At 41.5% G+C, this 27,755-nt stretch overlaps 1 pseudogene; it reads right to left on the minus strand.

Moving 5' to 3' along the window:
- Nucleotides 1–365: 365 nt before the first annotated feature.
- Nucleotides 366–27,755, minus strand: part of LOC117521826 — a 136,224-nt pseudogene continuing 108,834 nt past the window's right edge.

A 27,755-nucleotide genomic window follows, 5' to 3' on the forward strand; every position in this document is an offset into this window, starting at 1 on the left:
TAAGTTGACAGAGTAGACGGAAACCGCACGGACTGTGATTGGTCTGCTAACTATGTTATTCCCAGAATCTCACTTTTCCAGTTTCACAATCAATGACTTTCATGGGATAGCAGGTCATCATGCCCCCTACTGTTTTGGCAGTGAATTGCATTGCAACACCCACCAACCCCGCCAGAGAACTTGGAAAGTATCACAACTGCTCTGAAGTGATTGTGTGGCCACAGAGTTACAGAGTACTAAACGCCTAAAAACAAATGCACGTGAGACGCCGCGCTACATGCACCGGCGCACAACTAAACCCAAATGTTTGAGACCAGCAGCAATCCCCCCCCCCCCCCCCTTCAAACCAGAGAGAATCTGCACCGCAAAACCTTAATGTGACCACAGCCTGAGAAGTAAAAGGTACTTTAGACTGGAACAGTACTGCAATGAAAAATTTTCTAACCTGGCAGAGCAAACGAGGAAAGAAAAAGATCCAAGAAAGCTGTGGCAAAGTAACGTACGCATCAGCTTTCTTAGAAAAAGAAAGAAAATCTCTCCTGCAGTTAAAAACAGCAACTAAAGCAGCTCACGACTGAAAAAAGGTCCTGAATTAACATACAAAAGTAAAAGAGGAAAATATACTTTGTTCTTTGTACACGGCGTCACTCCTCAGTTCTGTAAAAAATAAGCCATCGTCCTCTGTGTCTTTGCCTTTTGTGCCGGTTTGGTACCGATACGACTCCGGACAGCCGTCTGATCTCAGTCCACAACATCAACTCAAGGCCCAGCTGACCCCGTGGCAAGTGCTGACTCCACGCACTGTTCTCAGGTCAGCTCGGGCCGGCGGTACCATCTGGTTATATTAGTGCTCGTCTTCAGGGAGTCGTGTCATTACTGAGCCGGACGACTCATCCAGTCACGTCACCCCGCAGTCAAAACATCTGGGTTCGTCACTGGATCGGACCCAATGGGAAGTTCGCAGTCAGTCTCTCCTCTAGTCAATCCAACGATATCACGTCGGGTATCCCGCCGTAAATGGCTGCTACTGCTGATTCAGTGCTGTTACGGCCGGCCACCACCCCGGCGTGCGTGTGCGAGGAGTGCAAGGAGTGTGCGGAGGGGTGAGTGTCATGAAGGCTGCCTGAGGAGACCAGGCTACCGCCGCCGGAGTTGCTGGTTCCGTTGGTTGGCGCGGACAGCGATGTGGCAGAGGAGGCTCCCGATTGGTCCAGGAACAGTTGGGAAGAGGATGAGGATGAGGACGTGGTGCTGTAGGGCAGGAAGCGGTTCAGGAGCAGCTCGTGGTCGTCGGAGGCCGAGGCGGCCGCCGCTGCCGCCATCACCATGTTATAATGCTGAGCCGAGAAAGAAATACAAGCAGGACAACATGAACGCTACGAGCAGGAAATCAATATTATTACAGACTGAAAGGTCATAACGTCACTCAAGTCTGATAATCAAACTGTACTGAGACACTCCTGTCCGTTCTGCCGACGCCCGGAGGCTCATCAGGATGGCGTTTAACTTGAGGTTCCATCACGTGAGTGGGACGAGAGTCTCAGACGTCCCCCGTATGGGACACTCGTCCATCACAGGGGACGCCTCCGTCAAAGTTATTCATAAATATACAACTGACAAACCGATGAGTTAAACGGCTTTTGTCACATCACTTTGATACGTACCTGGTGATTATCGCCTTGAAGGAAAGAAAAGAAGTTCAACTCTGAAAAACAAATAAAGGCAAAGCCAACAGTGTAAGTGAACATAAGTCATTATGGGAAATTTAAACATTCAAAAATAAGGCCCTATATCACAGCCCTATTCCACAGGGAGCCATTCAACAACGACTGAACATGATTCCAAAAAAGTGCAAAAACAGAATGAAACAGATTAATGTAGCGTGCCTCCTAACAGGCTGACTTATAAAGTACAGACCTGGCAACTGACTGAGTTATGAAGTACAGACTTGGCAACCTGCCCGAAAACAAAACTAAGAAGCTGGGCCCTCAGTCAGAACCGCAAGAAACCTGCTTCAGCTTCAAATTTTTACCCCGATGGAGCACGATTAAACAAGTTTGAAGTCATAGTCACTATGAACACCCTGTTTAAAGAACTTTGAACCTGACTGACATGGACACCATCTCTCCCTGTCCTCTGTATCTTCCTCTGTCTCACCAACCACCTGCATGTCCTCCCTCAGCACATCCATAAACCTCCTCTTTGTCCTCCCTCTTCTCCTCCTGCCTGGTGGCTCCATCCTCAGCATCCTTCTCCCTATATACCCTGGGTCCCTCCTCTGCACATGTCCAAACCATCTCAATCTCGCCTCTCGCCTCTCTGACTTTGTCTCCAAACCGTCCCACCTGAGCTGTCCCTCTGATATGTTCATTCCTAATCCTGTCCATCCTCTGCACTCCCAAAGAAAATAGCAATATGTTCAGCTCCGCCTCCTGTCTTTTTGTTAGTGTCACCGTCTCTAAACCGTCCAACAAAGCTGGTCTCACGACTCTCTGTAAAATCTAAAGCACTATGTGAATCTAAGTAATTATTGTTGTCAGTGGCGGTGGGTACAAGTTGTTGTACCATGGTGAGGACAGGAAGAGAAATGGTGTTGGGGTCATTTTAAAGGAAGAGTATGTTAAAAGTGTGATGGAGGTTAAGCGAGTGTCTGACAGGGTTATGAGTGTGAAGTTGGAAATTGAAGGGGTGATGATGAATATCATCAGTGCATATGCCCCACAGGTAGGCTGTGAGATGAAGGAGAAAGAAGATTTCTGGAGTGTGTTAGATGAGGTGGTGGAGAGTGTGCCCAAGCATGAAAGAGTGGTGATAGGAGCGGATTTCAATGGGCATGTTGGTGAAGGGAACAGAGGTGATGAGGAAGTAATGGGTAGATATGGTATCAAGGATAGGAATGAGGAAGGATGGAAATGGCTGTGGTGAATACCTACTTTAAGAAAAGGGAGGAGCACAGGGTAACATATAAGAGTGGAGGAAGGTGCACACAGGTGGACTACATTCTCTATAGGAGATGCAAGCTAAAAGAAATCACAGACTGTAAGGTGGTAGCAGGAGAGAGTGTCACTAGACAGCATAGGATGGTTGTTTGTAGGATGACTTTAGAGGTAAAGAAGAAGAAGAGAGTGAGAGCTCAACAAAGGATCAGATGATGGAAGCTGAAGGAGGAAGACTGTTGTGTGAAATTTAGCGAGCAGGTGAGAGAAGCACTGGTTGGAGGGGAAGCAATTTTGGACAACTGGAAAAGTACTGCAGATGTGGTGAGGGAGACAGCTAGGACAGTACTGGGTATGACATCTGGACAGTGGAAGAAAGACAAGGAGACTTGGTGGTGGAATGAAGAGGTCGAGGAAAGCATAAGGAGAAAGAGGTTGGCAAAAAAGTTTTGGGATAGTCGGAGAGATGAAGAAAGTAGACAGGAGTACAAGGAGATGCGGCGTAAGGCAAAAAGAGAAGTGGCAAAAGCAAAGGAAAAGGCATATTGCGAGCTGTACAAGACGCTGAATAGTAAGGAAGGAGAAAAGGACTTGTACCGATTGGCCAGACAAAGGGACAGAGCTGGAAAGGATGTGCAGCAGGTTAGGGTGGTAAAAGATGCACATGGTAATGTGCTGACAAGTGAGGAGTGTGTGCTGAGAAGGTGGAGGGAATATTTTGAAGCGTTGATGAATAAAGAAAATGAGCGAGAGAAAAGGCTGGATGATGTGGTGAGAGTAAATCAGGAAGTAAAAGAGATTAGCAAGGAAGAAGTGAGGGCTGCTATGAAGAGGATGAAGACTGGAAAGGCAGTCGGTCCAGATGACATTCCAGTGGAGGCACGGAAATGTCTAGGAGAGATGGCAGTGGAGTTTCTAACCAGATTGTTTAATAAAATCTTGGAAAGTGAGAGGATGCCTGAGGAGTGGAGACGAAGTGTGCTGGTTCCTATTTTCAAGAACAAGGGTGATGTGCAGAGCTGCAGTAACTACAGAGGCATAAAGCTGATCAGCCACAGCATGACGTTATGGGAAAGAGTAGTAGAAGCTAGGCTTAGAAAACAGGTGAAGATCTGTGAGCAGCAATATGGTTTCATGCCGAGAAAGAGCACTACAGATGCAATGTTTGCTCTGAGAATACTGTTGGAAAAGTACAGAGAAGGACAGAAAGAGTTACATTGTGTGTTTGTGGACTTAGAAAAAGCTTATGATAGGGTGCCAAGAGAAGAGTTGTGGTATTGTATGAGGAAGTCTGGAGTGGCAGAGAAGTATGTTAGGGTAGTGCAGGACATGTACAAGAATAGTGTGACAGCGGTGAGATGCGCAGTCGGAATGACAGACTTATTCAAGGTGGAGGTGGGATTACACCAAGGATCAGCTCTGAGTCCTTTCTTGTTTGCAGTGGTGATGGACAGGTTGACGGATGAGATCAGACAGGGGTCCCCATGGACTATGATGTTTGCAGATGACATTGTGATCTGTAGTCAGAGTAGAGAGCAAGTTGAGTCTAGTCTGGAGAAGTGGAGATATGCTTTGGAGAGAAGGGGAATGAAAGTCAGTAGAAGCAAGACTGAGTACATGTGTGTGAATGAGAGGGAGCCCAGTGGAATAGTGCAGTTACAAGGAGTAGAAGTGGTGAAAGTAGATGAGTTTAAATATTTGGGGTCAACTATTCAAAGTAATGGAGAGTGTGGTAGAGAGGTGAAGAAGAGAGTGCAGGCAGGGTGGAGTGGGTGGAGAAAGGTGGCAGGAGTGATTTGTGACCGAAGAATATCAGCAAGAGTGAAGGGGAAAGTTTACAAGACAGTAGTGAGACCAGCTATGTTGTATGGTTTAGAGACAGTGGCACTAACAAAAAGACAGGAGGCAGAGCTGGAGGTGGCAGAGCTGAAGATGTTGAGATTCTCTTTGGGAGTGACAAGAATGGACAAGATTAGGAATGAACATATCAGAGGGACAGCTCAGGTGGGACGGTTTGGAGACAAAGTCAGAGAGGCGAGATTGAGATGGTTTGGACATGTGCAGAGGAGGGACCCAGGGTATATAGGGAGAAGGATGCTGAGGATGGAGCCACCAGGCAGGAGGAGAAGAGGGAGACCAAAGAGGAGGTTTATGGATGTGCTGAGAGAGGACATGCAGGTGGTTGGTGTGACAGAGGAAGATACAGAGGACAGGGTGAGATGGAAACGATTGATCTGCTGTGGCGACCCCTAACTGGAACAGCCAAAAGACAAAGAAGAAGTGGTGGGCACAGCTATCCAAAAAGTTAGCTTCGATAACTGGTAATCAGCTAACTGAAAAGTTATCTTTTTTAACACTAAACTGATAAACTGCCTAAAAACGTATCGGAAGCTACAGATAAACAATAACTTTCAATTTTGCCTACAGTACGCTCTCAGCCACTAAGAAGCTGATTTTGAGATTAAACACCACTAAAACTTCTAATAGAACCAACAGCTATCACAAACCCAAACAGCCAATGAGCAGCGCTTCTGTCTTTGTCCGCTCTGCCCCCTGCTGTTGGAAAGTGTAATTTACGCTGATAGGACAGGGTGGTTCAGCGATGAGGCAGAGGTCTTGAAATGGAAAGCAGGTTTGAATTATGGTTTTGATTTAAAAATAAAATTATTCCGGGTAGAATAACTAAATTAATGTAAACTCTTAAAAGGTACAAAGTGATATATAACACATATCTGTTAATTTTAAAATAATGCACTAATTCTGAAGATTTGAACACTAACACAGAACCCAAAGGGGATTATGGGTAAACTAAGCCTCCGCTCATACTAATTGGTTGATTCATTCATTCTATGTAAAAACTAACACAAGTGAATCAATATAACGTGTTGGTGTTTACAAATAAATGTGCTTTTGTAAAATATGTCATTTTTTTTCATTTGTATAAAAAAACAAAAAAAAAAACAAAAAAACCCAGAAATGTTCAAGATCACGCTAGACAGCGCCTAAGCACACGTGTAATGACATCACAACTCTATCCAGTTAGGGAGACAAGGTTTCTTTCAATAACAAGAACTGTCAAAAAACTATCTCATGTGTTGGAGTTCTGTGGCGACAGGAATCGCTGTTTGAATGCTTGAATAACAATGTCAGTCTTACAAAAAAATCAAACAATAGTGAAAACATGTTCGGTGCGGTGTCATAACGCATCAATCAGTCGCTCCGTGAGGCGTCATAGCATCCGATCGGTTAGCGGCTCGGTGCGGTGTCATAACAGATCAATCAGTCGCTCCGTGAGGCGTCATAACATCCGATCGGTTAGCGGCTCTGTGCGGTGTCATAACAGATCAATCAGTCGCTCCGTGAGGCGTCATAACATCCGATCGGTTAGCGGCTCGGTGCGGTGTCATAACGCATCAATCAGTCGCTCCGTGAGGCGTCATAACATCAGATTGGTTAGCGGCTCTGTGCGGTGTCATAACAGATCAATCAGTCGCTCCGTGAGGCGTCATAACATCCGATCGGTTAGCGGCTCGGTGTCATAACGCATCAATCAGTCGCTCCGTGAGGCGTCATAACATCCGATCGGTTAGTGGCTCGGTGCGGTGTCATAACGCATCATCGGACCCGATCTTCCCCTTCCGAGAATCTTAAGGACGCCCCGACAATCGTGATGACACTAAATATAATATTATCAGATATTCCTGCCGTGTGGTGTGTTAAGAAGGACGTGAGGAGCTAAATGTGACATGCAGGCAATCAGAAAGTGAGGTGTCTGACCTGGGAATGTTTGTGTGTGAAATCTGTTCGTGTGTGTTGTTTTTACTGTGTGTCTGACGCAGACTGTACAACTAAACCTGTCCGATCTATGATTTGTTTTCTATCTCCACGTGTGTGGTCTCTCAGGTTTTGGAAACCTACAGATAATTTTAAAATCCTGCGGTCCACAACACTGTGATATAACCGGTCACCAGTAGATGGCAGTGTTCTATGCATTTTGATGCCGCTTATATCACACGGCCTGAATCACAATTTAACAGACTTTTCGGCTTTTGGAAAAGCAACCCGAGCTTCTTCTGACATTTTTACATAAAACAAACACAATAACAACGTTTATAAACCCAGAGAATATATTCATGAGAGTTTTAGGCACAATATACAAAGATGCTGTTGTCCATGTGGAGCCTGATCAGAGCGTCTCAAATGCATTTCTCCTGTCGTGAACTTTTACCCAGAATGCACTGTGCACACACCATGTCCACACTAAAACCTTTAAAATTAGTGCATTACTTTAAAACTAAAACATATATCTGATATTTTCACTTTCTAAAACTTCAGACGTGTCGTTAATTTAAATAACTTGTTCGAAATTACTTTGGTTAAAATTTTAACCATAAGTTAAAACTGTATGCCTCTGGATGACTTGGGTGACATTGCCAACATATTAGTATGGGGTCAAAAGACATGAGCTGTTGTCTTTTCTATGACCAGTTCTCCTTTGCCTGCAGAGGATAGAGCGGTTTCTTCTAGAACCAGCTGTTCTGTTTGTAGAGAATAGAACTGCGCATCTACTACAAAAAGCTACTTATCGGACCAAAATTTATTGGAAGATAATTGGTCCGATGATGCTTTTCAAAATTAGCTGAAAAGCTAATCCGCTAATGAAAACATTAGCTTCGATAATTAGCAGATCAGCGGAACTGTGCCCACCACTGATTATTGTTATTACTACAGTCAGTGGTGGGCACAGTTCCGCTAACCGCTAATTATCAAACCGATAATTTTTAGATCACTAATGTGTTTTTGCAGGTGAAGTAAATAAAGCATTAACAGTTAAAAACCTTTGTTAAGTCTGACATCAAAGACTTTAGTGCTTACCTGTTAAAGGTTTTGTAGCAGAAAAAACGCTCTATTCTCTGTAAACAGAAGAGAGCTGTTTTAGGAGAACCCACTCTATCCTCTGCAGTCAGAGGAGAACTAGTCACAAGATAATTCCTCTTGACACCATACTAACCAGCAATATCACCCAAGTCATCCAGAGGTATACAGTTTTAACTTATGGTTAGAATGTAACCAAACTAATTTTGGACATGTTATTTAAATTAACGTCAGTTCTGAAGTTTTATAAAGTGAAAATATCAGCTATATGTTTTAGTTCTAAAGTACTGTACTAATTTTGAAGGTTTTAGTGTGGACATGCTGTGCCTAGTACATTATGGGTAATCCTGGTACAGTCATGACAGGAGAAATGCATTTGAGACGCTCTCAGGTTCTACACGGACAACAGCATTAAACTCTTTGTATATTGTGCCTAAAACTCTCATGAATATATTCTCTGGGTTTATAGATGTTGTTACGTGTTATTGTGTTTATTTTAAATGTCAGAAGAAGCTCAGGTTGCTTCTCCAATATTTTCCTGTTTGCTCTACGGTCTCTACTGCCATCCACTGGCCAGTAGTACTACTGGCAGTATTCGCCCTAAGTATTGAGATATCCCATAAATTCTAATTCTTTGCGCGCCTGATAGTTGTTGCAGCCTCTTGCCGTAGCTAAAGAAAAAATATATATTTTGGTTGAATAATGTTCATTTACAATTGTCGTCGTGGATCCTGTTGTTTAAACCGCAGAACTCTCTGGTGCTAAAAAAAAAGTATGCAAAGGATTATGGGTAAGGGTCTGAGAGTCTGGGCGCCAGTAGTTGGCAGTGTTCTATGCACGATGACCCCGGTTACATCAGACGGTTGTCAAATCACAACTTGGCTTAGTTATGGCTTTTACAATTTTTTTTTTTTTTTTTTACATATTATTAAAATGGCATATTTTACAAAAGCACATTTAAATTCCAACACACACGTCACATCACATTAACGTGTTGGTTTTTACATTCTCACACTCTTCCTGGATCAGAATAACATTCATGACAGGTTTCAGTCCGGTTTTCGTAGACAACACTCTACGGAAACGGCTCTTTTGAAAGTGTCCAGCGACATTATGATGTCTGCTGATGCTGGGAAATCCACCGTGTTGGTTCTTTTGGATTTGTCCTCTGCCTTTGATACTGTTGACCACCAGGTCCTGCTGAATAGATTGAGGGATCATGTCGGACTGTCGGGGTCAGTTCTTTGGTGGTTTTTCTCATATCTGTCCGGGCGTAGCTTTAGCGTTTTTGCTAACCAGATAAGGTCAGAGTCTGCGGACCTGTTATGCGGAGTCCCTCAGGGTTCTGTATTGGGCCCCATTTTGTTTTTATTGTACTTGATCCCTTTAGGTAGGATCATTCAAAGATTTACTGATGTCTCTTACCAGTTATTTGCGGATGACATCCAGCTTTACTGCTCCTTTAAGCCATCTGAGATTAAGAGGCTTGATTCCTTCCTCCATTGTTTGGTGGAAATACAACAATGGCTAACGAATAACGTTCTTCAGCTCAACGCAGACAAAACAGAGACATTGGTTATTGCCCCTGATGCCCATATTCCAGGTATTCAGCAGTACTTGGGAGACCTGGGCCAGTCTGCTAAATCATGTCTTCGAAACTTGGGTGTCATCTTTGACAAAGACATGTCTTTGGTACAGCATTGTAAACAGCTGACGAGGAATTGCTTCTTTCAACTAAGAAACATCTCTAAGCTCAGGAAAATGGTGTCTCGAAATGATTTAGAGCTTATTATTCATGCTTTTGTATCAACACGTTTAGACTACTGTAACAGTTTGTTTTCATGTCTAAACAAGGAGGAGTTGCGTCGACTGCAGTTAGTACAGAACTCTGCAGCGAGAATTCTGACACAAGCTAACAGGAGGACTCATATTTCCCCAATTTTAAAGGAGCTTCATTGGCTGCCAGTGTCCTTCAGGATCAATTTTAAAATTTTGGTTTTAACCTTTAGAGCTCTACATGGCCAGGCGCCTCCCTATATCTGTGACCTCATCCAGCCTTATGCCCCTGCCAGGGCATTGAGGTCTGTGGACCAAAATTTGTTGATGGTTCCTCGCACCCGTTTTGCAACCAGAGAAGAGCGATCCTTCCAGGCTGTTGCTCCCAGGCTTTGGAATGGTCTCCCGCTCTCTCTGCGCTCACTGGACTCTGTCGACACTTTTAAAAGCCAACTTAAGACCTTCTTTTTTACACAAGTTTTTGCTTAGCTTTTGGGCTGCTTTGCTATCCTATGCTATGTTTTAAATGCCTCAGCCATTGTCTGATGTATTGTGTGGTGTACTGTGCTTTTATGTTGTGAAGCACCTTGTGGCTCTTGTCTGTGAAAGGTGCTATATAAATAAAATTTACTTACTTACTTACTTACATAGAATGAATGAGTCAACCAATCAGTGTTAGTGGAGGCTCATTTACCCATAATCCCTTTGGCATCTGTCTGTTTGTTACAAAACTTCAGAATTAGTGCATTATTTAAAATTAAAAGATATTTGTTATATTTTAACTTTGTTCAAATGACAGAATTGACATTAATGGAGTTATTCTTTCTGTATTCATTTTATTTATAAACCAAACCATAAGTCAGCACTGCTTTATTTTCCAAGACCTCCGTCTGACGACAACACTGTTATTGAGTAAAGAGTTGAGCTTTGCTGCTCCTCTCAACTGCTTTGCTGCTATAAGTTATGTAGTAAACAGGAGCTTCCAGCAGGGGGCAGGGCACTCAAAGACAGAAGTGCTGACTCATTGTTTGGGTCTGTTATCGCTTTTGATGCTACCAGAAGCGATTATTGTGTTAAAACTCAAAATCAGCTTGTTAGTAGTTGCAAGTGTACCAGAGACAATACTGCAAGTTAGCTGTAGCTTCTGATAAATTTTTGGTTGGTTTATTGGTTTAGCTCTATAAAAGATAACTTTTCAGTGAGCTGATTATCTGTTATCGAAGTTAATTTTTTGGTTACACTGACTACAGTGTAACTACAAGCGGTCAATGAACCTCAAAAATCCTTTTCCAGTAAACAACAACTAACAACGGTATGTTATTACAGTTGAACATCGTATCTGTTATTTCACCGGAGGACTGTTCAAACTTAATGTCACATTCAGACCAGAAGAACTCTGAATCACCATCCAGGCCAGACCACGTGGCAACTGTGCAGGATGAGATGGAGTCTGAGCAGCATTCATAAAAAAAACATAAAATGCTCAAAGAGGCATCTTATGAGGAGACACTCCACCATCCTGGAAATATGCCTCCAAAAGACCAAAAGCCCTGAGCCCGTATCTCTTAAGCAGAGAAGACAGCAGAAAAGATAGAGAGGAAGCAGAGATATTCTCCGTATGTCGGATGAAAATTCAGTAAGGTATGTCTTCTATAATACATCCCAATTCTAAAGTAGAACTCTACTAGTGGGTACTAAGGTATATCTAAATATCTAAAAAAAAAGAAGAAGAGTAGAAGAGTAGAATATAGTAGAGTAGAGCCACCTGGTGCCTGGTCTTGAGAACCAGGGATGGTAGGTTAAAAAACTTTTTTATCCCATGGGAACTCTCCTTACCCACCTAAGCGGCTCAAGAATATGGACAGCATGTATATAAGTATATAAGTGATATACATATGATATAAATGATATAAATATGTATATAAGTGATATTTACACAATAAGGGCAATAAACAACATATACAAGAAATATAGTTACTACATAATATTATACGTGTTAGTTTCTAAAACCTAAATATTCATACAGGAGAAGATAGTATTATACGTATACCTAGTCCGTAGACTTGTAGTAAAATTAAATTATAGCTACTAGGCTAAGCTATAAATATGGTTATTTTATTACAGAAACAGAAGCTATGATGTAATATGTTTTAGGTATCTATCTAAAGTTCACCCTGCTAGCTTACTATAGGAAGACAAAATACATATTCATATGCTATCTAATGGAAACCCCAAACTTAGATAACAGTGAGTCAGTAACACACTACCAGCTGGATCTACATTATTATTTTATGTTAATTTACTGTCTTAATGTATTTATAAATTGTTTAGGTTCTTGCTATCATATACACACTGTTAATATTGTCATTATTAATATTAATATTGTTGTTTTATTTTATTATTTCTTCTATTTTATCATTTGATTCTTAAATGGACCACAATGGAAATAAGTGTTTTCACTTTCTTGTGTCATGCATGGATTTTTGTAACATATTTAAAATTCTATTATGTACTCACAGTGGACATACTAAATAAACTCACACACACTTTTAATGTATAGATATTCTGCATGTGAATGAGGTTTGTTCAAATATTTTCAAGCTGTGTAACAATTCATTTGCTGAGTTTTATCATCATAAAGTTATCCTCACGTTTACACGTCTTAATGTAGTTCAGGTGATATGATCGGTTGATTTCACTGTCCATTCATGACTAGGAGGGTGGAGCGCATTTGCTTTTTATTTCTCCTCCCCTTTCCGCGACAACCAATCACAGCTCTTAGAGGACTGCGTCATACCTAGCAACAGGGTCAACCCCGCCTCCTCACAAAGACAGGAGTTTCTGTCCCCTCCTTGCTCAGACTTGCTCTCAGACACCTGCTGGCTCACTCTGAGGCTGAGATTCTCTAAAACTTTAGGCTAAGTTAGCAGCTCTGTGAGAGGACTTTGAGTTGCTTCACAGATACGGGCCCTGGACTACTCATCACGTAGACATGCGTGTTCCATGCTCTGTAACAGTGTCTGGTTGAACACGGCATAAATACAGAGGATCGAGGAAGGAGTTTGTCCATCACAGCCAGCTTGTATAGACAATAAGTGAGAAAAATATAAATACTTTCATATTCTAACTCACCAAAGTAAAAGAACATATAATGAGGACACACCCTGCTGCATCTGTTTTTCCTGTGTAATATCTCATAGATGTATCTGCCACCTACTGAACGCTGGAGAAACTACCAAAGATTACAACTAGCTGTGACTGAAACAGACATGTAGTTTGGCTGCTGACAGAATAATGGACATGTCAACTTAAAAGAAAAGAACTGCAAGGAGAAACGTGATGTGAGCAAATGTGTGACAAAATATACAAAAAAATGGGAAAACAAAACCAGAAGAATAAATAGAATCCGCAGGGGCATCAGACTGGGGGGGTAAAGGGTACTATGTACCCAGGGCCCAGAGCATGGGGGGGGGCACAAATAACTGGCATTAAATACATTTTTGTGTTACATGTTATTAATGTCCATACAATTCATGTTGTAAAAGAATATCGTTAGAATGAATGTATAAATGTTGCAAAACATAATTCTGCTCTAACAATAATACTGAAAGATCTCTGAGGGCCCTTCCACCCCTGTACAGATGTACAATGGTTTAGTCCAGGCACACAGCCCCCCCCACACACACACACACATCCCAAACGGGATCTGACAGAAAGAGGAGGTGTTTAGTAGTGCTGAAACAACTAATCGATTTAATCGATTATTAAAATAGTTGTCAACTAATTTAGTCATCAATTAGTTGTTAAATAACTTGTTTTTACCGCAAATGTTTCATTTCTTCTATATAAATCAACCGTTTCTGCAGCGCGGCTTTACTTTGAACCTTGAACCAATCAAAGCAGTGATTCGCAGATCGAAGCAGTGATTCACAGATCGAAGCAGTGCTTCGATCGGGTGCTTTATTGATTCAGTGCTTTATTTCACTTAATCTTAATTTTTCCCCACTAAAACCCCAAAGAGCATATGCCTGTGAGTAACTTTTACCTTTTTATGTTAATCTGACCTGTTATGGTCTTCTGAAACAGTCAATAGATGTACGATGTCTGTGAGAAAAGTATCGGACCTTTTTATTTTTTTCAAAAACCATATGGATTTGAATCACGTGTGATTGCATCAGCCAAGCTTGAACCTTCGTGCGCATGTGTGAGTTTTTTCACGCCTGTCGGTTGCGTCATTCGCCTGTGAGCAAGCTTTGTGTGAGCACTGGTCCACCCCTCTCGTCGGATTTTTATTGCGAATAAATGTCTGAACGATTTGGAGCTTTGCTGCATCAATTTTTTTCCAGAAACTGTGAGAGACCTCCAGGTGGACACCGTTCAGAAAATTAATATGACTTTCAGGGACGATTTTATGGGGATTATACAGATTAAGGAGTGTTACTGCCGCTTTAAGGATGGCCCACAACTGCTGAGAGCGCGGCGCGCTCCCAGCGCCAATCGACATGCTCAGACCCCGCTGAAACAACCAGATCATTTCCAACGTAAAGGCTTTGTTGATCTGGGACCTCATCTGACTTTCACAAAAAGGCAGGAGACGAGGACATCAGCACTTTTTCGGCACATTCCACTGTTACAGGAGTTTTTTTCATGGAAAGAAAAGCGGAGGGACGCGCCACGGAGCCGTTCATTACGCGGCACAAAACCACCTCCGTGTTGGTCTCACAGGACGGCTTTCAGGTGGATTTCAGACGGATTCCGGTTGCTTTTCAGTCATGTGATTATCCCATTGATTGTGCATGAGCTGGACATGCCCCAACATGTCCCGGAAGGCTTCATCACGGTGTTGCTTTGCGCCGGCTCCAGCTGTAGATAGTTGCTGTAGACATCTAAACCTGATAGAAATCTCTGTGGTGTGTCAGTGATGTATGTATGTGCAAAATAAAACAAAACACTACTCCAGGTATGTTTTTGACGAGAATATAACATAACTTTGTTACAAGGTCAAACGATGTGTGACAAAGGCCTTTTAATAATAACTCACTTAAAGAAATAATGGCAAAACTCACATGTAAGTAAAAAAACAAAACGATTAATCGAAAAAATAATCGACCGATGAACTGATTAGCAAAATAATCATTATTTGCAGCCCCAGTGTTTAGGCTGAAATAAAATATGTCTTTCCTAAAAAATCAAAGTCCGGATTTCAAAAAAGAAGAGAAAAAAGGACAGGGAAAGAAAACTAAATGAGGGAAAGCAGCTGCTAACCAAATTCTTTGAAAACAGAGGTGAGCTTGAAAGCGAGCTATATTGAGTTGGTGCAATTTGGTCCCCCAGACCCCCCAACTCAATATTGCTCCCCCAACTTTAAAAAGGGTTCTGACTCCCAGGTGTGATCTAAGGTATACATGATTTAGACCTGGTTTGACTATGCATTAGAAATTTGGTGTTTGCATTAATAAAAAAACAGTGGGGGGGGGTCTTCAATATGGCTAGCACCTAGGGCCCAGAATTTGGTGCTACGCTCCTGAGAATGCGTGGCTGGGGATGGCACCAAAACACACAGCAATGGCATTTTGTGATTTAATGATGCTATTTACCAAAATTGGAGCAACTTTAACTTTTGCCCCCTGTACCAACTGAAACTGACCTTTGTCACCATTCTTGCTATTTTACTCCATAACATTCAGTCATAGACAGTTAAACTATACTTTTACAAACTCAACTTCAAAACAAATGCTGATACCATCCCTTCCAAGTGCCACCGTACGCTCCAGACTCCAAGTTCACCAATCCGCTCTTACAGGATTCTGTAGATGTTTCATTGAATCCATAATCACCTTCAATATGACTTCCTGCTTTGGAGCGCTGTCTGATCACTCAGCAGCACATACAATGAAAAGACTAAGCAAAAAGCTGCACAAATCACCCTGGACATCTCACACACACACACACACACACACACACACACACACACACACACACACACACACTACACAGTCAGGCCTGCCTCTCACCCTCAGGCCTCAGATACAGAGCCCCCACTGTCAGGACGCTTTGCCGCTGCAACTTTAAGACTTTTAAAAGGCAGAACCCCTTTTTGAATCACTTGGACTACTTTGAATTAATATTTATTGCTCCTCCATTATGGATGTATTATTTATTTACTGGGCTTAGCTGTTTTTGTCTGTTTTTTAAATCTGCTATGTGTCTAGTGTGTGTGTGTGTGTGTGATTGGTAGTCTGGTGTACTGTGTGGACGCACCCTGTTGCTCCTCCACATGTGACATTCCTAATGAAAAAACAGTTCTTTGAATTTGGAATCTGTGTGATCAGACAAATAATGTGGTATATTTTTCAATATGACTGGAGCATCTTTTAATTTTGACCTGTGTCATTCTTTAATTGACCCCTGCGTGGCTGCCCATTGAAAATTCAAGAGGCCAGTCAGTTTTGTCAAACGAGGTGATGTCTACGGAGTATGTGTGACAATGTTGGTGCTTGTTTCCAGAAATGAACGATTGTTACAGTTGTCTGCTATGACGCTGTCTAGCACTGTAATATCTGAGCAACAAGAGCACGTTGAGCAAACACTTCCCCGCCCGGGCATGGCTCGACTTACCTGACAGGTCGCTGGGGGTGTGGTGGTAGTACGGTCGATAGTCCTGAATGAGAGGCGGGACAGGAGGGATGTAGCTGCTGTCCACAGCAGGCATGCTGGGAGTATGGCTCACCGGGGACACCTGGTGGTGCAGGTTCAGCACACTGGGAGATAAAGAGAAGGGGAGTCTTTAATACGAAACTTAAATAAATTTTACTTTGGAGATGTCATTCGTAAGGTTAGAACACAGTTTAAAGCACTGAAAATATGTCATATTCTGAGCAGAAATCAACAAGTGGCTCTCAGCTCACAGTCTCAGATTTGCTTGATTTTCACATATTTTGTATATTAAATTGAAAAATCCTAAATATTGGACTGATTTTTAGGGGGGGGGCCATTTGGTCTGCGACACTGGTAATCATGACTGACATCTTTAAATGGCTTTGACAGAGGTTGATGAATAAAATGTGGACATGCTGCTTCTAAATCAGAACCAGCGTGTCCACAAACAATGCACAGAAATCATCATTTTCCAGTCTGAAACAGCGTAAAAGCCCAACTGCAGCAGGCATGCTGTTAAAAATTTAAAAAAATCATACATTGTGATTTCCAGATTTTTTTTTTTTTTTTAAGATTATGTCTCTCACAGTGGACATGCACCGAAGATGAAAATTTCAGACCCCTCCATGATTTCCAAGTGGGAGAAATTGCAAAATCGCGGGTGTTCAAATACTTATTTTCTTCACACACACACACGTACTATATATATATATATATATATATATATATATATATATATATATATATATATATATATATATATATATATATGACACACAACCCCAATTCCAATGAAGGTGGGACATTAACGTAAATAAAAACAGAATACAATGATTGGAAAGGGAAGTCTGGGGTTCGGTGAACCCCGTCCTGACCAGGTCCACATAATCATAGGTACACCTCATCAAAAGTCTATAACTGTTTTATTATATGGTAAACAAGAAAATTGGGAGTTTGTCAAACATACTAAAACTGAAAAATCAATCTCAAGTTTCAACTCTTTATTATTCTTGTCATACTGCACCAACTGACATCCCATCGATCGACTGGAGATGCCTGTTAAGTCCGTGACGAAGAGTCGTCAGGCTCATTTTCTTATAAAGATCGATATTCGCCTGTCTAGCTTCTACTTAAAATCGACCGAGTACTCCGATAAGCATCCGTCTGTCATAAGTTTCAAAGTTGTGTTATATGTTTCAAATGTCCCTTTTCAATGACGTACTCGTGAAACAGGTTGGCTGCTGACTGTGTATTTCTGTGTATTTTGCATCTTTTTTGTGGAAAATTTGTTTTAAGTCAGCGTCGCTAACAGACAGAAACCTGTCTTCTGCCATCTTGTCAACAAACTCACAGCCAAAGAAAGTGTTGTATCGCGTCATCTGATTGGTCGTTATCGATAGAAGGCACTGTTCGATCAGCTAGCGCTACACTGCACGCAAGGTGTACTCGTTTCACATGCGCGGTCTACTCGGCTCCACCAGCGGTCAACGTACAATGTGGTACAGCTCAGAAAGTGGTGAATGGGCCAATCAGAAGTTGGCAAAAATCCCACCACCATATAATATTCAATTGAATACACCACAAAGACAAGATATTTAATGTTCAAACTGATAAACTTTATTGCTTTTGTGCAAATATTTGCTCATTTTGAAATGGAAGCCTGCAACACGTTTCAAAAAAGTTGGGACGGGGGAACAAAAGACTGGGAAAGTTGATGAATGCTCAAAGAACACCTAACTGGAAATAGGTGAGTGTCATGACTGGGTATAAAAGCAGCATCCCCAAAAGGCTCAGTCACTCACAAACAAAGATGGGGTGAGGATCACCACTTTGTGAACAACTGCACGAAAAAATAGTCCAACAGTTTAAGAACAATGTTTCTCAAAGTTCAATTGCAAGGAATTTAGGGATTCCATCATCTACAGTCCATAATATAATCAGAAGATTCAGAGAATCTGGAGAACTTTCTACACGTAAGGCCGAAAACCAACATTGAATGCCCGTGACCTTCGATCCCTCAGGCAGCACTGCATTAAAAACCGACATCATTGTGTAAAGGATCTTACCGCGTGGGCTCAGGAACACTTTAGAAAACCATTGTCAGTTAAAGTTCGTCGCTACATCTACAAGTGCAAGTTAAAACTCTACCATGCAAAGTGAAAGCCAAACATCAACAACATCCAGAAACACCGCCGCCTTCTCTGGGCCCGAGTTCATTTGAAATGGACAGACGCAAAGTGGAAAAGTGTGCTGTGGTCTGATGAGTCCCCATTTCAAATTGTTTTTGGAAATCATGGATGTAGTGTCCTCTGGACAAAAGAGGAACAAGACCTTCCAGATTGTTACCAGCGCAAAGTTCAAAAGCCAGCATCTGTGATGGTATGGAGGTGTGTTAGTGCCCATGGCATGGACAACTTACACATCTGTGATGGCACCATCAATGCTGAAAGGTACATCCAGGTTTTGGAGCAACACATGCTGCCATCCAAGCAACGTCTTTTTCAGGGACGTTCCTGCTTATTTCAGCAAGACAATGCCAAGCCACATTCTGCACGTGTTACAACAGCATGGCTTCATAGTAAAAGAGTGCGGGTATTAGTCTGGCCTGTCTGCAGTCCAGACCTGTCGCCCACTGAAAATGTGTGGCGCATTATGAAGCCCAAAATACGACAACGGAGACCCCGGACTGTTGAACAACTGAAGTCGTACATCAAGCAAGAATGGGAAAGAATTCCACCTACAAAGCTTCAACAATTAGTGTCCTCAGTTCCCAAATGCTTCTTGAGTGTTGTCAGAAGGAAAGGTGTTGTAACACAGTGGTAAACATACCACTGTCCCAGCTTTTTGAAACACGTTGCAGGCATCCATTTCAAAATAAGCAAATATTTACACAAAAACAATAAAGACTATCAGTTTGAACATTAAATATCTTGTCTTTGTGGTGTATTCAACTGAATATAGGTTGAAGAGGATTTGAAAATCATTGGATTCTGTTTTTATTTACATTTTACACAACGTCCCAACTTCATTAATCCCAGTTCCAATTATATATATATATATATATATATATATATATATATATATATCACTTCACTTCACTTTATTTGTGTCCCCCATGGGGCAATTAGTTTTGCAGCTTGAGAATACGAGTACGTTAAAAACACATGACACACAGAACACATATCAGTACCATGGTGCAGCATCACAAGTCCAAACATTAAAAATACAGTCCATTAAAGTGCTTCCACAGTTTTAACTCCTTCCTTGGCCTGTGTTCAGAACAGTAATGGCTGCAGGAACAAAAGAGAACTTAAATCTGTTACCCTTCACAGAGGGAAACCTGAGCCGTGAGCCAGAAGGTAAATATTGAAAGTCACTAAAAAGACGATGAGCAGAGTTCAACAATATACTCAATGCTTTCCTCTTCACTTATCTGTAGTATAGGTCAGACAATGTACTCTGTGGTCCTCCCAGTACCTTTCCACAGGCCTTCACTATTTTAACCAGTGAATTTTAGCCTTAAGACTGAGATTCCCATACCAGCACAACATAGAAAAGGTTAAAGCAGACTCGATATGAGATTTGTAAAAAACAATCATAATAGTCTTATCCACTTGAAAATAAGACAATTTACGAAGACAGAACAGATATTGTTGACCCTTTTTACACAACGTCAGTATTAACATTAAAATTTAACTTGTGATCAATTATAGTCCCCAGATACTTATAAGTTTCCACAGACTCCACCTGCTGGCCCTTAATGAAGGTAGCCTGAGCTGGTCTGAGCTGTTGTCGGAAATCCACAGACATATCTTTTGTTTTAGCCACGTTTAGTTGTAAATATGACTCATCACAGCACTTTACAAAATCTTCCACCACCGGGCCATGGTTATTCTCATGAATTTGTAAGAGACTAACAATGACAGTATCATCTGCAAATTTCAAAATAAAACGATTTTGGTGATGGCTTTGACAATCATTAGTGTACAATATGTACAGAAGTGACGAAAGGACACAGCCCTGAGGAGATCCTGTTGAGGACCAAAGGGTGTCTGACATGCACCCATTTACTCTGACTCTCTGTGATCGATCTGTTAAAAAATCTAAAATCCAACCAACAATATTAAAATCTACAGAAAAATTATTCACAAGTTTGTCAATTAAGGTGTGAGGTTGGATAGTATTAAAAGCAGATGAAAAGTCAAGAAATAAAAGTTTGGCATGTGCTTTGTTTCCCTCAAGGTGTTTAAAAACAAGATTTAAAAGTGTGGCAGTAGCATCCTCCACTCCACAGCCAGCCCTATAGGCAAACTGGAAGGGATCTAATAATGACTCTACATGTGAAAGCAATTCATGTTTCATAAGTCTTTCAAATGCCTTCATAACAAGAGATGTTAGGGCTACCGGTCTAAAGTCATTTAAAACTTTGGGATGCTTGTTTTTAGCCACAGGTATTACTATGCTCTGTTTCCAGTTCTTTGGAACCTTTTGTTGAGCAAGCGACAGTTTAAAAATATAAAAGAAAATAGGGCCTAGTTGCTCCGCACAAGAAGACAGCAAACGACCACAAATATTGTCAGGTCCTGGACTTTTTTTTTTTTAACTTTAGTGCGTTTAAAGAAACTGATCATGGAACGTTCATCAAAAGGTGGAGAACCAGGACAGCGCAAATCATTTTTTAGTTTAGATAGTTCATCACTAAAATCTAGTGTATCAAATCTACTATAAAACTGATTAAAATCCTGGACGAGTTGTTTGTCCGATTTGGCCCCAGCCAGGATTTTCCCTAGAATGGTATTTAGGCCATCCCAAGCAGAGCATAACTTATTTTGGCTAAATTGTTTCTCGATCCTGGCTGTGTAGTTGTATTTTGCTCTCCTAATTTCACATTTGATCTCCCTTTTTAATCTGTTTAGCTCTGGGAGATCTCCCTCACGGAATGCCTTTTTTCTTTTGTTGAATAGAACTTTCAGTGCTCTTGAGCCCCAAGGTTTAGCATTTGGGTAGATTTTAACTGTCTTTTTGGGGATGACAAAATCTTCACAAAAAGTAACATAACTGCTGACAACATCAGTCAGTTCATCAATATCAGCAGACGACTCCTTGAATATTTCCCAGTCCGTGCAGTCATAGCAACCTTGCAGACGCACAACAGAGTCCTCTGTCCATTACTTTGTCTGCCTGGTCAGGACACTGCCTCTCCTCAGCACGGTGCAATACACCGGGATGAGCTGCACGCAGTTATGATCAGCCCCACCCAATGGGGGAAGAGAGAGAGATCTATATGCTCCTTTCACTGAGCCATAGCACATGTCCAGTATTCTGTTATGTCTGGTTGAACATGTCACATACTGGTAAAAATTCCTCAGCACTTGTTTAAGAGAGCATTTATTAAAATCACCAAGGACAAAAATGGGCACATCAGGACATTTAGACTGCAGCTTCTGAGTCCCATTCAGTATAGCCTTGGATGCTTTGTCCACATTTGCTCTGGGGTGGACATATACCACCATGACAAATATTTGTGGGAATTCCCAGGGCAGGTAATGGGGGCAAAGGGAGACAGCCAGCAGCTCAACATCCTTTGTACAGCAACTGTCTCTGACAAGAACATTTTTGCACCAGCGCTCATTCACGTAGAGGCACACACCCCGTCCCAGTGATTTGCCAGTAACCCCAGCGTCCCGGTCGAGGCGGAAAGGCCCTCCAAAACCGTCTATATCCAGATCCGCATCCACATCACGATCTGTAAGCCAGGACTCCGTAATAGCCAGAAGGCATGCATCTCTGTATTCATGTTGAAATATGACGTGTGCTTGCAACTCGTCCACTTTATTTCTGAGTGACTGTGCATTCATTAACATCATATACATGCCGCCCCTTTTCCCCCGCTTCCTGGTTTTCCATGCAAAGGAATTCAGCCGGCTTTTTCCATAATCCGCTGGATCAACACCTGGCAAAAACAAATCCAAAAGAGGATCGCAGAAGAGGAATCCCTCCATTGAAGAAGAAACTCCCTGCTGTACTGGATCCGCGGTGCTGACAACCCAGGAGGAAGCGACCTGAGGCACACCCCAGAGCAGGACACCATCCACAGCAGAATCAACGCTATTATCTCCATATTCCCACAGGTACACTCAGGGAAACCAATAAGACTCACAGAACCATACGTTAGCAATCGTGACAGAAAAAAAAATGCTGCACCTGGTACCATAACACTTAAAATAAACTCATACAAACTGACGAGACACTCTCTTGCTGCTGGTTGCTGCATGAGCATGCGCCACCGTCGTTATATATACTCAACAAAAATATAAACGCAACACTTTTGGTTTTGCTCCCATTTTGTATGAGATGAACTCAAAGATCTAAAACTTTTTCCACATACACAATATCACCATTTCCCTCAAATATTGTTCACAAACCAGTTGAAATCTGTGATAGTGAGCACTTCTCCTTTGCTGAGAAAATCCATCCCACCTCACAGGTGTGCCATACCAAGATGCTGATTAGACACCATGATTAGTGCACAGGTGTGCCTTAGACTGCCCACAATAAAAGGCCACTCTGAAAGGTGCAGTTTTGTTTTATTGGGGGGGATACCAGTCAGTATCTGGTGTGACCACCATATGCCTCACGCAGTGCAACACATCTCCTTCGCATCATCCGTGAAGAGAACACCTCTCCAACGTGCCAAACGCCAGCGAATGTGAGCATTTGCCCACTCAAGTCGGTTACGACGACAAACTGGAGTCAGGTCGAGACCACGATGAGGACGTCAAGCATGCAGATGAGCTTCCCTGAGACGGTTTCTGACAGTTTGTGCAGAAATTCTTTGGTTATGCAAACCGATTGTTTCAGCAGCTGTCCGAGTGGCTGGTCTCAGACGATCTTGGAGGTGAACATGCTGGATGTGGAGGTCCTGGGCTGGTGTGGTTACACGTGGTCTGCGGTTGTGAGGCTGGTTGGATGTACTGCCAAATTCTCTGAAACACCTTTGGAGACGGCTTATGGTAGAGACATGAACATTCAATACACAAGCAACATCTCTGGTTGACATTCCTGCTGTCAGCATGCCAACTGCACGCTCCCTCAAATCTTGCGACATCTGTGGCATTGTGCTGTGTGATAAAACTTTCAGAGTGGCCTTTTATTGTGGGCAGGCTAAGGCACACCTGTGCACTAATCATGGTGTCTAATCAGCATCTTGGTATGGCACACCTGTGAGGTGGGATGGATTATCTCAGCAAAGGAGAAGTGCTCACTATCACAGATTTAGACTGGTTTGTGAACAATATTTGAGAGAAATGGTGATATTGTGTATGTGGAAAAAGATTTAGATCTTTGAGTTCATCTCATACAAAATGGGAGCAAAACCAAAAGTGTTGCGTTTATTATATATATATATCTTTGGCTGTATGAATCGAGCTGTGGGAATGAAAACAAGAATCGATTTAAAATCGGCGAATCGATCTTTTCAACCCAGCACTAGGAATGACCCTGCTCTGTTCAGTGTATCTAGATGTATTTACCCTATTTTCCAGAGTACAAGTCACACCTGTTAAAAAATGCCTCTTGAAGAGGAAAATCACACCTTTTTCAATATTATCAGCTCTTTAAGTTGGGATTTTTACACATTGTGGTGTACTTTTTATTATTGTCATTCCTTCTTTTATTACTGGAGTTTATTTTGTTTAGTGCTTTGATTAATCTTATATAAATATTATTATTATTTATAACAAACTTGTGATTTTTTGGTATATAAGTCGTGGGTCCTCCCAAATTACTAACAAAAAAAATGCAAGTTACACTCTGGAAAATACAGCAAGTGTGCAATTTTAACCATATATGATGAAAAAGGTTATAAAATTATAATTTTACACATCAAAAAAGCATAATGCAAACCATCTGAACCACTAAAACGAAACACAGACTTCCTGTGAAGGAGTCGCTGGTGTTTGACCTTTTGTTGACGACAGGTGGCGAGGTTGGGGACAGGGAGGGGCAGGCTCTTTTGGGGGGAGGAGGCAGCGGCAGCGGAGCCGACGGTGAGTCTTGGCCTTCGTCGTCTGATGAGCTGTCCAGTGTCAAATCGATGACTTCCACTTTGTTGCTATCAGCGCCGTCACCGTGACCGGATGACAAGGAGCTCCGCTGCTCCGAACCTGCAGATGACCGGCACGAACCTGCAGAGCAGCAGAGAAAGCGGGGGGGGGGGGGGGCTTCATTCAGTGCACACACCAATTCATGACATGCTTTGTTACCATGGAGACAGGCAGTTTACTCATGCGTATTATGATGGAGGCCTGACAAAATTCAAACTGACGGCGTGTAAACAAAGCAGAGATTCAGAGACGAGCTCCTCTTTTTCAGATAAATTTAACTTTCAGCTTCATTGTATTGTCTTTGAGCAAAATAAATCTGTCGCTGGTAATCATACACACATCCCCCACACGGAAGAACATGAGTCTGAAATCACTGGATGAAGCTGTAATTTACATTCTTAAAGTTTGATCACAATGGAAATAAACGGTGAATGAACTGCATTTATATACAGCTTCATATTCACACGCATGCATTCAACTGCACACTGGGAGCAACTTGGGAGCTCGCTGAAGTGTTCAAAATAGTTTCCTGTCTGGTGGGCCTTTGACCTTCCATGACCTTCTGATCTGCCAGAATACAGTCCATCCAGTATTCAGAGCGCTTTACTTTTTCCACATTTTGTTATGTTACAGCCTTACTCCAAAATGGATCAAATTAATTCTTTCCCTCAAAAGTCCACACACAATACCCCATAATGACTAGGGATGGGTATCGAGAACCAGTTCCTTTCAGGTATCGTTAAGAAATGATTCGATCCACTGACATCAATAAGCTTTGTGCTTATTATAATGATTCTGTTATCGGTCCTTCAGAGTGGCCGCTGTTTTTGGGGGTGTTTGTCAGGAAAATGATCATTTCTCTACATTGATTACAGACCCTGCAGCGGGTCCGTATTCAACTTTTCTGCAGCGCGGCTTTGCTTTGAAGCTTGAACCAATCGAAGCAGTGGTTCGCAGATTGAAGCAATGCTTTGATCTACTGCTTTGTTTATTCTTTCTTTCTTTCACTTAATTTTCCCCCGCTAAAACCCTAAAGAGCATACGTCTGTGAGTATTATTTACCTTTTCTATGCTAAACCGACCTGTTATGGTCTTCTGAAACAGTTGATAGATGTATTTTATAACTTAAAAACAGGAGTGATGCTAACGCGTTAGCATGTCTATGGCATTTTCAATGTTAAAAGTTAGCATTAAGCAGTTGCAGCTGTCATCACATTCAGGTGCATTTGTTTTCAAATTGTAATATTTCTTAAATTTATTTTTGTTTATATATTAATAATCTAATGATTATTATAAACAATATATACTTATTATATACAATTTTAGAGAAAGAGACAAAAAGAACCTGAATAGAAATACAACAGAAAATATAAAACAACTAACAATGAACATACATAATAAATAAATACATATAGAAATAAATAAGTGTTTCCTGTGAACACCTAGTGACTCTTACACCTCCATTTCATCCCTGTCTTATTTAAGTTTAATGACAGTTTGTTTCGGTCAAACCATATTTTCAATGTGTTAATTTCTTCAGTGATTTCCTCCAGAACTTTCTGCCAAACTAGAAAACTGCTGCATCCTAGTAAGAGCAGAATACTACTGGAATTAATTTAAATAAGGAAAGTTGTTTTTTTTCCCCTCACTAAATGGATGCTGCACTCACTGCAGTTTATTGTCTGGAATAGTCCCAGAATGTATTTCAGAGCTTCTAGAATCCAAACATTTTCATGCGGGTGGTGTTGGGGGGTAATTTTGGGTTTCAGCTTTTTTTGTTTTTCACCACTTTCATTCCTGAATATGTCAATAGTGAGTCACTTTTGTGCAGATTAAAGTTACTAACTGGGACTCCTGTCTTGTTGGGAGAAAGAAACGAGAATTGTCCTCCGTTCTGTTCACACAGCTCCAAACACTACGCGGCTCTCTGACGAGTCAAGTTAGAATGATAGAATCCAGTCGGAATTAATAACTTCAAAGTGAAACACCGGTTTGTTTATTTTTATTTCTGTAAAGAGATCAAGGATACAGTGACCAATTTCATATTTATTTACTTTCAGACTGAAATACATAGAAAACCTGTAAAGCCTACTTTTAGTACAAAATTAATGAGGTATCGATAAGGGAATCGATAAGGAATAGGATCGATAAGCAGAATCGATAATGGCATCGATATCGATAAAATCTTGTCAATACCCATCCCTAATAATGACAATGTGAAAAAACTTTGAGATTTTTCCAAATTTATTAAAAATAAAAAACTAATACGTAAATTACATGTACATACGTATTCACAGCCTTTGCTATGAAGCTCAAAATCAAGCTCAGTTGCCTCCTGTTTCCACTGATCATCCTCAAGATGTTTCTGCAGCTTAACTGGAGTCCACCTGGGGTAAATTCAGTTGATTGGACATGATTTGGAAAGACACACACCTGTCTACATATAAGGTTATACACTCAACAAAAATATAAACGCAACACTTTTGGTTTTGCTCCCATTTTGTATGAGATGAACTCAAAGATCTAAAACTTTTTCCACATACACAATATCACCATTTCCCTCAAATATTGTTCACAAACCAGTCTAAATCTGTGATAGTGAGCACTTCTCCTTTGCTGAGATAATCCATCCCACCTCACAGGTGTGCCATATCAAGATGCTGATTAGACACCATGATTAGTGCACAGGTGTGCCTTAGACTGCCCACAATAAAAGGCCACTCTGAAAGGTGCAGTTTTATCACACAGCACAATGCCACAGATGTCGCAAGATTTGAGGGAGCGTGCAGTTGGCATGTTGACAGCAGGAATGTCAACCAGAGCTGTTGCTCGTGTATTGAATGTTCATTTCTCTACCATAAGCCGTCTCCAAAGGCGTTTCAGAGAATTTGGCAGTACATCCAACCAGCCTCACAACCGCAGACCACGTGTAACCACACCAGCCCAGGACCTCCACATCCAGCATGTTCACCTCCAAGATCTAGGTAGCTCTATAAAAAAGCCCTCCGTAAAGCTAGGACATCTTTATACTCATCACTAATTGAAGAAAATAAGAACCCCAGGTTTCTTTTCAGCACTGTAGCCAGGCTGACAAAGAGTCAGAGCTCTATTGAGCTGAGTATTCCATTAATTTTAACTAGTAATGACTTCATGACTTTCTTTGCTAACAAAATTTTAACTATTAGAGAAAAAATTACTCATAACCATCCAAAGACGTATCGTTATCTTTGGCTGCTTTTAGTGATGCCGGTATTTGGTTAGACTCTTTCTCTCCGATTGTTCTGTCTGAGTTATTTTCATTAGTTACTTCATCCAAACCATCAACATGTTTATTAGACCCCATTCCTACCAGGCTGCTCAAGGAAGCCCTACCATTATTTAATGCTTCGATCTTAAATATGATCAA

This window comes from Thalassophryne amazonica, chromosome 2, assembly GCF_902500255.1.
Source record: "Thalassophryne amazonica chromosome 2, fThaAma1.1, whole genome shotgun sequence".
Lineage (NCBI taxonomy): Eukaryota > Metazoa > Chordata > Actinopteri > Batrachoidiformes > Batrachoididae > Thalassophryne > Thalassophryne amazonica.